Source organism: Vicugna pacos, chromosome 18, assembly GCF_048564905.1.
Source record: "Vicugna pacos chromosome 18, VicPac4, whole genome shotgun sequence".
In the NCBI taxonomy this organism is placed as follows: Eukaryota; Metazoa; Chordata; class Mammalia; order Artiodactyla; family Camelidae; genus Vicugna; species Vicugna pacos.
The window spans coordinates 37,176,843-37,191,770 of NC_133004.1; the positions used below are offsets into that span (position 1 = coordinate 37,176,843).

The 14,928-nt window shown below is 43.0% G+C and overlaps 2 long non-coding RNA genes across 3 annotated transcripts in view; one reads left to right on the plus strand and one right to left on the minus strand.

The window, feature by feature from the left end:
• The window catches only part of LOC140687124 (uncharacterized), a 115,695-nt gene extending 112,140 nt beyond the window's left edge, over positions 1–3,555 (minus strand). For both annotated transcript variants that reach the window (XR_012061242.1, XR_012061240.1), the window contains exon 1: positions 3,390–3,555. This is a non-coding gene — a long non-coding RNA (uncharacterized lncRNA). The remainder of the gene's footprint in view (positions 1–3,389) is intronic.
• A 188-nt stretch (positions 3,556–3,743) lies between these two features.
• The window catches only part of LOC140686966 (uncharacterized), a 93,807-nt gene continuing 82,622 nt past the window's right edge, over positions 3,744–14,928 (plus strand). Inside the window, exons 1-2 of the long non-coding RNA XR_012060973.1 lie at positions 3,744–3,879; positions 7,924–8,008. This is a non-coding gene — a long non-coding RNA (uncharacterized lncRNA). The remainder of the gene's footprint in view (positions 3,880–7,923; positions 8,009–14,928) is intronic.

Here is a 14,928-nt window from a genome sequence, read left to right on the forward strand (position 1 = left end):
GGCCACTCTACTGTCCACCAGGACTTGATATTCTGTGTTAGACTTAAAAGATGCCTTCTTCTGTATTCCTTTTGTCCCAGAGTCACAAAAAATGTTTGCTTTTGATTTACAGCACCCGAACACTCAACAAAACAACAATGCTGCTCGACAGTCCTGCCCCAAGGGTTCAAAATTTCCCTTACCATCTTTGGTCAAACTCTAGCTAAGTACCCAAAAGATCTACACCTGGGGGAAGAAACCCTCCCCCAGGATGGAGACAACATTCTGATCACCAGCCCCACTAAGGAGGCCTCTGACAAAAATACTGCAACCTCTCTGAAACACCTCACCAATAAAGGCTGTAAGGTATCCGAGAAAAAAGCTCAGATATCACAAACTAGGGTGACCTACATAGGCTTCATTCTCACAGAAGGTCAAAGAAGCCTACCCTAAAAATGGGAAGAAGCCACCTGCAGCCTCACACTTCCTAAAACTAAAAGGAAGCTTAGGGATTTCCTGGGGATGGGTGAGTTTTCCCCACAACTGGATCCCTAACTATCATGTCTAATACATACCTCTGTATGAAAAGTTGAAAGGAAAGGATAAAGATTCTTCTAAATCGAATTAAGAGTGCAACGGAGCTTTCCAAGAATTGAAAAAGCAATTACTTCAGGCCCCTGCCCTGGCCTTCCCAGATTTAGCTAAACCCTTTGACCTTTACTTTCATGAGAGAAGGGGACTCTCCCTTGGGGTATTAGCTCAAAAACTGAGAGCCCCTTACTTGTGTGGTTGATTATTTCTCTAAACAACTCGATCAGACCATTAAGGAAAGGCCTCCTTGCCTACCGGCAGTAGCAGCTGCCACAACCCTGCTAAAGGCGGCCAAAAGCTAATGCTTGGTCAGACAATCAGCATGTGGACCCCACACCAGGTCCAGGCACCTGAAAGGGAAAGAACCACTAGCCCCTAGAAGGTCAACTCAAGTTCAGGCTGTGCTTTTAGACAACCCAGGAGCTACCATAAAAATCCATCACTTGCTAAATCCTGCCACCCTGTTACCCCCAGAAATGGGGCCCCTGGAGCAAGCCTGTATAGAAAGCACAGACAAGATCTAGTCCAGTCATTGGACCTGGAAGTGAGCTTCTCTTAAACACCGAAGAGGAAGGGTTCACAGACGGGAGCAGTTTCATGACAAGGAAAAAGGCTGATGGGGAAACACAGTAACTTCCCAGACTCAAGCCTTAGAAGAAGCCTACCCCCCAGGGACTTCTGCCCCAAAGGTGGAGCTGATAGCCTGCACCAGAGCCTTAGAGCTCTGGATAGGGAAGATCTTAAATGTTTATACAGATTCCTGATGTGTTTGCTATCTTACAGGCACACGGGGCTATCTGGGAGGAGAGAGGTATGCTTGCTGCAGAGAAGAAGCAGGTGCAACATGGCTTAATCATACTGAGGATCTCAGAAGCACTACAGCTTCCAAGATAGGTGTCAGCGATTCATTGCAGGGATCCCCAAAAGGGACACGTGGAGATAACCCAGGGAAACAACAAAGCAGACACAACTCCCAAAAGTGTGGCTTTAGAACCAGAAACTCGGCAATTACCCCTTATACCTGGAAGGCTGGATTCATCCAGTTATTCCCTACTCTACCCAAAGGGAGAATTAGACAAAGCCTGCAAATGGGGCTTCAACAGAGACCCAGGAGGCCACGGGTGGCTGGTTAATGAACACGGGGCAATACTTCTTTCCCCAAATGCAGCTTGTCAAGCCATCAGGGAGGCTCACCCGGGAACTCACTCCTGGAGGCAAGCCCTGTACACAGTTAGTTGGTCATGGTAACTCCTGGCATGAAAAGTGAAATCAGTCAGAGAGTTGAGACCTGCCCCGTGTGTACAATGAACGCCCTCAACACCAGACACCCTCTGACGTCCCTCAGACAGGGCCTGTTTAGACCAGAGGGACATCTCCTGGAGGTTGGCAGGTTGATTCAGCTATTATACTGAGAGTGCCAAGAGTACCAGGCAGCTTCAGGTAACTCTTGGTGCTAGGAGACATTTTCTGGGTGAACAGAAGCATTCTTTGATAGAAATGAAATGGGAGCTAAACTGGCTAAGGCATTATAGAAAGAAATAATCCTCAGGTTTGGTCTCCTAGGATCCCTACAAAGTGACAATGGCCCAGCATTTGTGTCTTAATTGACAATGGAACTAATGAGTACCCCAGGTGTAAAATGGACTTTGCACTCAGCCTGTAGACCCCAATCGTCAGGGAAATTAAGGGGATCCAATCAGACCCTGAAAAGGGCTTTAGCCAACCTAAGTCAGGAAACTCAAGAAAACTGGATAGCCCCAAGGGCTAAATTAATTGTAAGTTCATTTGAACTCGTGGATGGTAGTCATTCCCCAACCCTGAGAGAAGGGACACCTTGACCTCCTTGAAACAGAACAACTCAACAGTGTAATGTTTATTATTAATAGTCACACTGAAACTAGACTGACCATGTATGGCAGAGATCAGTGAACTTTTTTTCTTCCACTTTTATTGAGATACAATGGGCGTACACTGCTGCACAAGTTTAAGGTGTACAGCATGATTATCTGACTCCTCCAGGTAGGAGAAACCGTAAAAGCCCTCGTTGAATATGGGGACCAGGTGCTGCCTGCACCCACTGGCATGGCCCTCCACCCCTTCCAGCCAGAAGACTGTGTGCACCCCCAAACCTGGAAAACTGGCAGCCAGCAAGACCAGCTCACTCCTAAGTGGAATGGACCCTACTCAGTGATCCTAACCACCAATTCGGCCCTGAAGTTGCAGGGGTCACTCTGTGGGGACTCGAGTGAAAAGGGTCCCTGAGCCCCAGCCTCCAGACAATCTGGGGCAACGGACCCCTTGACTACTTCTGTGAACCTCCCTCTGACCAGAAGTTTCTCTTTCAAAAAACAACAGAAGTGTAACAGGGACACTCAGGCCATGATGGTGAGCCTCATCACCAGGGCACACCTGCTTACAGGCCAAAGGCACAGAAACCTTCATTTTTAGGAAGCATTTGACGTGCGACCATTATTATTTTGCTGATATCTGGGCCGTGTATCTTAAACTGCCCGGCATCCTTTGTTTCCAAAAGGCTAGACAAACGGTGGTCATTCAGGGAGAGGAAGAGTTCCGGCTGGGGCCTGGCGACAAGCGAACAGCCCTGAAGGCAGCTGCGGGCAGTTCTGCGCCTCCTCCGCCGGGGGCTCTGACGACACCCCCACTCAGCAGGAAGGAGGCCGCTGCTGGGGTTGGACCGCAGCCCCTCAGGGCCCCTCAAGGAGCAGGACAAAAGACAGGAGGGATTTGTCACCGGCAAAGCCTGTTAACAGCTCCCAGGAAACAACAAGAGAGTCTTGAGTAGTAAAATAAAGTCTAACCTTTTTTGTTCTTCTTTGTGCTTAGTCTGGTTTCACTTGCTCACAGGGCTGCAGGCAGAAGCCTTGCACCTGCCTCTTCAGACCAGTGTCCGGAGCGGGAAGCGGCGGCGCCGACACCTCAGCTGGGCGAGCGCTGTGCACAAGCGCTGTGCACGACACCACAGCTCAAGATGGCGGCGGCGGGCCGTGTGCAGAGACGCCGCGCAGCACCGCGCTCTGTGCTCTGGAGCGTGAGCAGCACAGCTGCGCCCGCCCGCGGAGACCCCGCCCCCTCCCCGCCCCACTGAGGAGACCCTATAAAGCCGTCCCCCAGCCCCCGCCCGGCTGTCCGCAGCCTGTCTGGGAGCGCGTGCACCTCAGCGCGTCAGCTCGCACCTCTCTATTCTTCCATCAAACAGTAAGACTTTGCTTCAGAACCGAACTCCTTCTCCTTCTATTGGCGCCAACGACAGCAGGCGGGAGGACCCCAGTTGGCGCCTGACTGGAAAAGGTCAGTAACAATCACTTAAGGTCTAATCCCTTCTTCTTTTGTGCTCAGACTGGTTTCACTTGCTTGTAGGGGGTTGTGTGCAGAAGCCTGGCACCTGCCGTTTGGGAGTAGAGTTCCCAGCGTGTGTGCGACACTTCAGCTTGGTGCACACGGTGGGGAAGACCTGCGAGCGACACCGCCATTGAAGATGGCGACAGCTGGTGGGGCGGTGTGGAGGGAAATGGCTCAGAGGTAGAACCCAGCTAGGTCCTGGGTTCAGTCTCTAGGACCACTATTAAGAAAGCTGGTGACAGTGAGCTTTGAGCAACAGGGGGCTGTCCTTGAGCTGTACGTAGGCCGGGGTGTGGAACTTTCTCAGCGGTGGTGGCAAAGTGGTGTTCCTGGTATTAGAGGCAGAGGGGCCAATCCAAGTGTCCAGAGCTCAGGGCCAGCGTCAACGGCGTCCTTATTGACTTGGTTCTGCGGAGTGACTTTGGACATTGTTCCTGGAAGCTGAACCTCAAACCTGGTTCTCCATCCCCTGGTGAGCCTTATGAGGTTCCAAAATCCATAAAACAACAGACAAACCCTCAAACAAACAGAAAGCCCCTCCTTTTCCGATCGACCGTGCGGTTAACTTCAGTGTACCAGCTTTCAAGGCTAGTCTACTGTATTGTCCAGGGAAGCAACAGACGTGTATTTAAATCCCATGGACAAAGATGCCTTTCTGTTCAGGAAAGTAGTTGTAAAAAGCCTGTGTTTTTGCCCCGAAGCAAGGGCTTTCTCAAGTTTGCACAGTGGTAAGCTACAGGAGAGGCTGTGGACAAGAAAGTATTTTCCTCAGAATGAAGCTAGGAATGTATGTTGAATGCTGGGAGAGGTTCTTGTTTGAGGCGCTATAATTCTCTCTCTTTTTTTTTTAATGGAAGTACTGGGGATTTTGTTTTTTAATTGGAGGTACTATTATTGAGCCAGGAAAGGAGCATTTTGGCAAGGAAAATTGGAAGCCATGCTTCTAGCTGGCTCCCTGGACATGAGGTGGATTGGCGGGGAGTCCTTGCTGAAGCCTCTTTGGAAGCAAGCAGTCCTCTGGTAGCTCACCAGGCTGAATTAGTTAAAAATCACCCCCTTAGATTATGGCATGTGGTAACTTGATGGGTGGAACTCTGTACTATAGTCTGTTTGAACGTTGACAGATTCCTGCCTGCATCAATCATTTCTCTTTGGCATAGCTGAATTCGAGCTGCTCTTTTCTGATAGTGATTAGCCTACAGTTTGAGCTGGGTCTTAAGGCTCTTCCTGTTGAAAAGCTTCACCCCAGTGTATTCATCCATCTTCCTATTAACTCTGATGTGAGGGCAGGTGTCCCATGCATCTGAAATAAGAATCAAGTTGCCTCCTATGTACAAGCTAAAATGAAGTAGGACTCAGAAAGCCCTGACTTACTCTGTTTAAAAAAAATGGAATTTTATCTGGCTTAAGATCATTCCTAGCCATTCTGATTTTGGCATTAGTATTATGACAGAGGTTTTAGGCAATGTTAATCATCTGGGATTTTTGCCAAGATCATCAAGTTTAGTGCAGAGACAGTCCCTGTCCACAGAATCAAAGGCTGATGATAGACTTACAAATGTGTTATGAAGTCTTCATTGTTCATAACTAACTCCTTAAGAAGATTTATCACATGTAAGAAGCAGAGTGTAGAGTTGTACCTGTGGACAAGTTGTACCCAAAAGCTTTTTTGCTCTTCATGCAAGATGCTTGGTTCAGAGGCTTGCTGAGAAGAAAGACATGGAATTGTGAGAACAAATCCAGCAAGTGAAGAAGTCGCTAACATTTGATGGATGACAGAAAGCTATTTCTGAAGATAGGGTAAACTCTTTTTACCCCATGTGTACCCCAACTGCAATCTAAAGAATTTTATGATACAGAATATTTGGTAAAGATTAGGGTAAAACGTCTACACTTTGTCTTAAAGATAACGAGATGTGTTGTTGTGGATGAGTTTTCTCCACAGGTGTCGAAAATTCTGGTGTTTGTGAATTATGGAGAGTTCGTATCTTCAGACTGAAATCTCAGTTGTCGGTCCTTCCTTATTTTTCTACAGTCCCTTACAGAAGTCATGTTGTGGGCAGCTTTGCCACCAGATCAATTAAGGCTCAATCCAAATGTCATTAAAAGTAAAATTTTGGCAAATGAAGTTGTTTGTGAGAGGCTTTGAACATGAAGAATTTCTGTGTAACTTCTTGTGTCTTCCAATGGTGATGTCAATTTTCTCAAGTTTGTATTTTTTTCTTCCTAAACATTCATATTAAGAGGCCAGGTCATCATTCCCCTGGTGACTCAGATGTGTTGGATGGCAATCAGGAGTATGTTGAAACTGACTCTAAGGAAACCACAAGGTCCTACTATATAGTACAGGGAACTGTATTCAGTAGCTTGTAATAACCTATAATGAAAAAGTATATATATATAACTGAATCACCGTGCTGTACACCAGAAACTAACACAACATTGTGAATCTAGTATACTTCACTTAAAAAAACCTACCTCTAATGAGTGATTGGGTTTTATTATCATTGTTTTTTAATTCTTTGGGCCTCAGAATGTTATTTATGAAATCTTAAAACCTGGAATTTATTTTGAAGACATAGTTGTTTCCTCACAGCAAGATAGGATGGCAAATAGGCTGGGGAGCTTGTACTCAGTGTTCGGTCACGGCAAGAGCGAACCATCATGATCCAGGCAAACTGTCAAACTCAGGCATCCAGAAAGTGTTCACGAAGCTCAGATTCAAATCTATTCGATTTGGGGTTCACATTCTTTATATTTTTCATGAGTAGGTTTTCCATTTATATGCTCTTTCAGAATAAGTTAGAAGTTAATTAGAAATATGGGTAACAGGACTGAATGAGGAACTTGGGTCAACTCCAGGTATAATTAGTTTTTTAAACAGCTTTATTGAGATATACTATATATAGCATTTAATTTATTCATTTAAAGTGTACAAATCAGTGTTCTCTAGTATATTCACAGGGTCATGCTATCATCACCATAATCTAATTTTAGAACATTTTCAGTCCCCCCAAAAAAACCTCATGCCTGTTAGCAGACACTCTCCACCTGCCATAGCCCCCAACCCTAGGCAACTACTAATTTACTCTGCATCTATGGGTTTGCAGCTCTGGTCATTTCATATAAATGGAATCCTGCAGTAGACGGTCTTTTGTGACTAGCTTCTTTTACTTAGCATAATGATTTCAAGTTTAATCCATGTTGTAGTGTGTGTCAGTGCTTCACTCCTTTTTGTTGCTAAATAATATTCCATTGTATGGAAGGATTACATTTGGTTATCCATTCATTAGCTGAATGGGTTGTTTCTACTTTTTAGCTATTATGAATAACACTGCTATGAACACTCATGTAGAAGCTTTGGTGTGAACATGTTTTCAGTTCTCTTGGGTATATATTTAGGGACGGGGTTGCTTGGTCTTTCTGAGGAACCGCCAGACTGTTTTCCACAACGGCTATACCATTTTACATTCCTACCAGTAAGGGTTGAAGATTTCAATTTCTTCACGTAGTTGCCAACACTTGTTATTATTCTTCATTACTTTTAGTTTTTTATGAAGCCTTTTTATTTTCACTTTCTGTGCCCTCCTGGTACTCCTGTCCACTGGTGCCCATTATTCCAGGCTGTTTCCTGACTGCCACTGGGCCCCTACTGCAATGTGCCAGCTAAGATCATTGTGTGCAGAACTTTCCCTGTCTCCATCAAAATATAACCATCCCGTATGCTATTCTGCTATGTCTCTGTTGTCTTATGTATCAGTTTAACAAACTCATGTTATTCAGAAGCAGTGACTGGTCACAGTTTGTGTGCTACCTCTCCCTGGAATCCTGGATTTTAACAAGAGACTGTTGAAGAGTCTGTGGGATGCCTTAGTCTATGGGATAAATTGTTTGCAACAATACACAGGCCGGATGCAAGGAAATGGTGGAGAAATGTATTTTCAGCCAAGCCTGAATGACTAATCTGACTTAGTTGTTTCCTTTCTTGGACAGCTCTGCAAAGGTGACCAGAATAAGGAGCTCTCAGGGCTGGAAGATCCAATCCTCTTTCTTCCCGTCCCGCAAAACCACCACTATGGTAATGCTGTAGATTTTTGATCTGGTCTAACTATAATTAATATCATACTTGGCACGTGACTTAGCCAACTTTCAGGAAATTGGAAATAGTTAAATAATTCCTTAGCAGATTACAGTGATGTTGTGAAGTTGGTCAAATCAATGACTACAAACCAGGCTAACTAAATATATTTTCAAAGAGTGTCTGAAGGGTTCTAGACTCCTCCAAAAGCTACCACCTTGAACACTGGGTCTGCATTCCAGGGACTTATTTGAAGAATAGTTACAAACAGAAGATTTTAAAGGACATTTCACCTCTTTTTGAATCAATGGGAAAATTAGGCTTTCTAGTAATTCTTAGTCAAATCAATCACTTTATTGAGTTGTGAATAGTGTTATTTACGTTGTTGCTTCTCCCCTGGTGCATACTTGCCTACCCCCATGTTATGGGAGTTGGCTCTCATGCCCTTATGGTTCTGCTCTTCGTGAGAAAAGGAGCTGCCGAAAACAAGGATCCACACTGCGTAATTTCTATGGCTTGTATTAATGCAGACAGTATAGTCACCATAAAGAAGAAAAATTACCAGTGGAAGATAAAACTAAAATACTAGTAGCATTACAATCGCATTCTAGTGCTGCAATAAATTGCACGAAGCCAATAAAGCAAAACTAACTGAAGATATTTGGCACAAACCAAAAATGAAATGAGAGTCATTATGCTGTCTGCTACAGGGACATGCCTGGGTGTAGTTAAAGCAATAAACTACCTGGGAGTAATCTTTACTTATTTTAAATTGCATATTCCAATTGCAAAGCTGTTTCTGGCATTTTTGCCACACTTAACTTTACCGTGCTAAGGAACGAATTACATGTCTGAATAAGTCATGTTCTGCTAAATGTGTTTCCTATCCAGTAACTCATAACTCACTTGAGTCATAATATTGTTTATTCTAAGATTAATCGTAGTTTTCTGCCATAAATTAGCTTTTCTCCAGCAGACTGGAACTGAATTGACCCTGAGCTCCAATAACAACTTATTTTATAAGGAGCTTCCAATCTTTCCTTACTATGATCCCAGGTTTTTTAGGTTTTCAGGATCAATGAGACTTTCTTATGACTCAGGGAACCCAAACAGGTCAAACCTGTTTGGGATTTTAGAAGTGAACTTTAAATAGTGTTATGTAGTTTTCCAGGAAGACAGATTATCTGAGTTGATGGGTGATTTGCCCAGATGTACAGTTCTTTTATATATTGATAGATCTTTTACCTTCAAAGGAATGTTCCCTTGAGTCAGCAACCCAGAAAGCAATCCTGTCTTTTAAAGGTTGAGAATTTACAAAGTTAGATAGAATCTGGCCAATGGATTACCTCAGCTGTATCCAGGGAGGTATAGGAAATGGTTGAGAATTTACAAAGTTAGATAGAATCTGGCCAATGGATTACCTCAGCTGTATCCAGGGAGGTATAGGAAATGGGCACCATTGTTTCCAGGATAAACTGCTGATAGAGTTAAGGCTGTGCTCTCCAAGCACTGAGGATGAGAGGAGAATGGGGAGTTCCTGCAAGGAGAGCAAGCCTTGTAGAGAGGACAGAATAAACTTGTTCTTACTCTTATTTAGTTGTATTTTGACTATACAAGGTATCAGCAGAACTGCTTGCATTCAACAATTGAGCAGGTGTTTTTTAAATTGAAGTATAGTTGATTTACAATGTTGTGTTAGTTTCTGGTGTATGTTGAGCAGGCTTTTGTTCTTTGTTTTTGAAGACAGCATCCTCATACATTGATAGTGGGAGTAGCATCCTTTGTGGAGGTCATTTTGTCAATGTTCTTCAAAAGCCTTGACAATAGGCATGTGATTTGGCCCAACAGTTAACATTGAGGAGTTTATTCCAGGGAGATCATCATGACTGGGCTAAATATGTTTGTACAAAAAGCATGGTTTGTAGTAGTAATAAGCTAGAAACCACCTTGACATCTCAGAATTGGAGACTGTTTGGATAAGTTGTAATAAATGCACAAAGGAGGGTACCACGCCTGCAGCCATGAAACGAGCCATCAGTGGCCTCAGAGGGGAACACTCATGCTTTGGGAAAAGGTGGATGAAATATTACCTGAAAAGCAGATTACAGAGTAGCAAGAGCAGAATGGTGTCCTTTTCATGTTCTTAAAATATGCATATTTGCATAAAACAAATTAGTGCATCAGACTGTTAAGTGTGGTTGTGTCTGGTAGTGGTATTGCAAGTGACTTGTGTTCTTCCCTTTACTCGTATGTTTTCCAAGTCTATTGTACTGAATATATATTACTTTTGTAACCAGATAAAAATATGGTTTGAGAAAAATCTTTAAGGAAACTCATGTATGATAATAACTGTTCCAGCGTGAAATGAGAGCCTTCCGTCCATCTTTAGGCTGGGGGTGGGCTGAGTCCCAGGTGGCCCCTGCGCTTTTCTCCTGGGCAGACCCTCTCCGCCTTGGTCTTAGCAGCTTCAGAATAGTGGCTGTCTGTGCATCTTCAGGGTTGAGGGCCATTTAATCTTTGGAGTTGGGAGTCTTTGATCCCATCGGGATCATATCAGCTGCTTTTGTGAAAAGGGGGTTCATGGAGAGGGTTCTGAAATGCCTTCCCAAGTTCACCCCTTCTTCACTGCTTTGGAAGTTTTGTGGGTGGTTCCGTTGCTGAATTAAGTCATATGGACCCTTGCTTGGGCCCTAGCTGAGCCAAAGCCCTCTGCCTCCACTGGGAAAGGTTCTTTTTCCATTTGAGTTCATGTAGCCAAATAGCAAAACCCAAGCTGAGACTGATGCAATGCAAGCTTTACTCAGTGGTCAAGGAATGGAGGAGAAGGAACTTAGTTTGCAGATCAGCTTGCCCAGGTGGTTAGAAGGATTTGATTTTAAAGAATAAAGACAAAGAGAGGAGGGGAGGGATGTGTATTAGTCTACTGGGAAGGGGCAGGGCTTTCTGAGGGAGTGGGGCATGCCTTCTTTTGATCCTTTTTGGTCCTTGACTTTCAGTCAAGGGCATTGGTGGGTGTGTCATTTAATATGTAAATGTAGTAAAATCAGTGTATAATGAGACTCAGGGTCTGTTGGAGGTCAGTGTCGTTGCCATCTTGGTTCCATCTGGTTTTTGTCTATCTCTTGTATAACTTCCTTTCTTATTTCTGTACTTTGTGCCTTAAAGATTTATGTCCATCCTGTTAAAAGTGTGGGGTTGTCAGGTTTTGAGCAAGTGTCTGATGCCAGCTCTGGCAACAGTGGGGAGCGTATATTCTGGTGACCTTCATGCCCCTCTGAGAGAGGCAGTCATTGAATAGTGTGAAGAGTTGCTCTTAAATCAACGGGAGTTGGGTTCAAGTTCTGGCTCTGTGCACCCTTGGGCAAGTCAGCATCTCTACATCTCAGTTCTCTCATCAGTGAGGTAGGTGTAATAAGGGTTCCCACCTCCCAAGGCAGTTCTTATTTATTGCCTTTGACTTGGGTTGTGTCCTAAGTGAGCAAAGGCTGTGTAGGATGTCAGAATATGTCACCCCAAAATACGCCACTGGCTCACATTGAGTACTTTAAGTTAAAGGCAATTTGAAGAACAGGGGATGCAGGAAGGGCACTTAGACCTTCCTTTCTCTTCTTGAAAGCAGGAGATAAAACCTACCACCGCCATGCAAATTGCCCTCCTTGTACCAGCAGGAAAGAAACATTCTTATGACCAGAGGCGGGGAATCAAGGCAGAGAGAAATCTGTACAGATGTTGTTAAACTAGCCTTTGTATTCCTAATTTCTTTTCCGCGATTAACTGTGCTAGCCCGCACACCTTTGTCTTGTCACATTTTCACCGTTTACTACTCTTTTTCAACCTAGTGTGTCAGCTTGGGCCCTCACTGCTTCTTTGGGTCTTTATTTTTCTTGTGAAGCCTCCGTGGATATGTGAGAATTACAAAATAAAATTTGGATGCTTTTCTCCTATTGATTTGTTTTATGTTAATTTAATTCTTAGGTCCAGCCAGAGACCCTGCAAGAGTAGAGGAGAAATTATACCTCCCACTGAGTGCAGCCACTGAGAGGTGTTTGCTAATTATTTACAAAGGGGACTAATATGACAGAGGACTAGTTGTGGGTATCTGACATCTTTGCAGGCTGTGTCCTGAGAGTGTGACAGCTGTCCTCTCACCTCATGGTCAGAACGGGTGTATTGGGTAGCCCGTCATTATATCCCCACTTTGTGGATAACAAACCTGAGACTCAGGCACCCATGACTTCACAGCTATTGAGTGGCTTTTAATCCCCGCTTTGTTTTGTCCTCTGTCTCTGAAATCAATTACAATATTTAAAATTACTTGTTGACACTCCATATTTAGAATTAATTTCTCTTCTAATTACTCATTGCAAAATCAAAATTATCAACAGTTCTTAGCTGCCCACAAAGTGCAGGACACCATGCTGGGTATGTGTGAAAAGGACTTGAAGAAAATATTCTTTGCTATGTTCAAAGTTCCAGGTTTCAATCCATCACCTAACTAATAACCTAAAATAAAATGGGTGTATTTGCATGAGAAGTGTCTTCTGCATCGAACAAATGAGCTGAATGGTGGCGCGTTGTGTCTCTTCCATTATGGTCAACCACTACTGGCGTTAATTAATTGCACTTTCTTTCTTTTCTTACAAGGTAACCGCCCTTAAATTTTTGTTACAAAGAGAGCTAATTCCATTGTGCTTCCATCAAATGTCATCCCTTAAATAGGTGGGATTTGTTTTTGCTGATGTTTTAACGAACCTTGTAATCTTGCTTACAACATTCATTTCTGTTTGGCCTGGCACATTCATCAAGTTTTTGCAGAAAGTCTGTGACATCACAATGGATATCACCTTAGCTTCCTTCTGGAGTCCTTCCAGGTGTTAGGAAAGACATGTTTTTCTACAAAGATGGGAAAAATCACAGCTGTGAGACTGACTTTTCCTCTTAAAATGAGGATTTAAAAATGCCAACCACCTGAAAAAACTATAAATAAAAAGACATAACAGACTCACGTTTATTTCCCCTCTTTTAAACCAGCCTCCTTTTTCCTAAAGTCGTAAACTGGTGACAAAATGAATTGATCCAATGTTTTATTACTCATTTACTGTAAAATATGACACAGTCTTGGCAAGTTGATGAGTGACTATATAACTAAAAACATTTCTACAATAATTCAAGAAACTTAGTTATGATGCAGAATTACGCTACCCATGAAACTAAGTAACAAACATTACTACTGCTATTACTATACTGTTACCACTATGAATTAACCTTTATTCAAGGACTTAGTATGTGCCAAGCATGTCATTCATTTCTCATGATTATCCTATTGTGGGGCACTGTATCTAGACACCATTTTTTAAAATATCATTTTACAGATGAAGAAATGGAGGCTTAAGAGGTTTGTTAAATTGCCCAAGATTACACTGCTAGTCAAGCGTTGAAACCAAGATCCATACCTAGTTCTGTTTGTCATCTGTCAGTGACTGTCTGTCTTCTTAATCACCATGTCATATTGCCTCTTCAAATGATTTCTAATTAGTTTTCATGTTTACACTAACTTATACTGCACGACTTTGCTTAGCTATCACTTAAGAGTAATTATAAGATCTTAACACCATAGCCCATGCTGTCAATTTGACCTTGGGCATGTCAAGTTCATTTGGAGGGAGCACATTTGGATTTCAAAGCTGAAATGAGAGGTGGATGGAAACCTATTTCTTGAATGTCATGTAATAATTTTTAAAAAGAGCTTTGTGTTGAGAGAAATCTATCATCATGTTGAAAATGGTTTTGAACTGAGTGTAGAAATGGGGAGACTACTATTCCAGGGCATTTTTAATATGGACTCCATTGGACAGCACTTGCTTCCTACCCAACCCCCACCACCCTTGAGGTCAGGTCTGGAGTTCAGCTGTGTGTTTGCACCTGGATCTGTTAGAGGTACTCCATACTCCGCAGGCTCCAACCACGTTCATGACTTGTCCCCTTAACCTTCTGCCATATCCCCCATTTGGCTTGTTTCCAAGAGCCAGATTCAATATAAAGGCATTTTGCACTGTAAAACCAAGTTTGGGAAATTCCTTCCCTTGAATATATATATGTAGGAATGTCTCCCAAATGCAGAAACTCTGTGTTCCCAAAAAGCATAGCCATCCTTTCAGTTATTTAAGGTAAAAATACTCAGAAATCTTTGACTTCTCTCGTTCTTCTAGACTAATCTAATTAGCCTATCTGATTACACATCAAGTTCTGTAGCTCAGAGCATCTCTAATCCATATACCCTCATTTCTATAACTACTTGCCTGATTTGCCCCCTTGTTGAAACCAACATTGGCTTGAGACTATTAACTAAACATTAGACTTTATTGGATTTCAGTAGATTTTTTGTTTTCCTCCCACTAATGTCTTCTTTCTTTTCCAGGATTTCATCCAAAATATCACATTATATTAATTGTCGTCTCTCCTTGGTCTCCTCTGGTCTGCAACAGTTTTTCCAAGTCTTGTTTTTGATAACCTTGACAGTTTTGAGGAATGCTGCTGGATATTCTGTAGAATTCTCTCTATTCGGGTTTGTCTGATGTTTTTCTCATGATTAGGCTGATGTTATGGGTTTCGGGGAGAAAGACTACAGAGGTGAAGTGGCATTTTCATCACGTCAAAGGTATATGCTCATAACCTGGATCATCTGTTTAGGGGTTTTCCAAATGTCTTCACTGTAAAATTACTTTTATTTTTCCCCTTTATAAAAAGTTTTTTAAATTTTAAAAAATTTTTTCCCTGTGTTCTTAAATGCATGTCACTAAGTGAGTCACACACTCAACCTGTGTGTGTGTGTGTGTATGGGAGGTGAAGGTCCTTTTCCTGGAAGGGGAAGTATCTATATAAGTTACTTGGAATTCTTCTGTGAGGAACACTTGTCTATG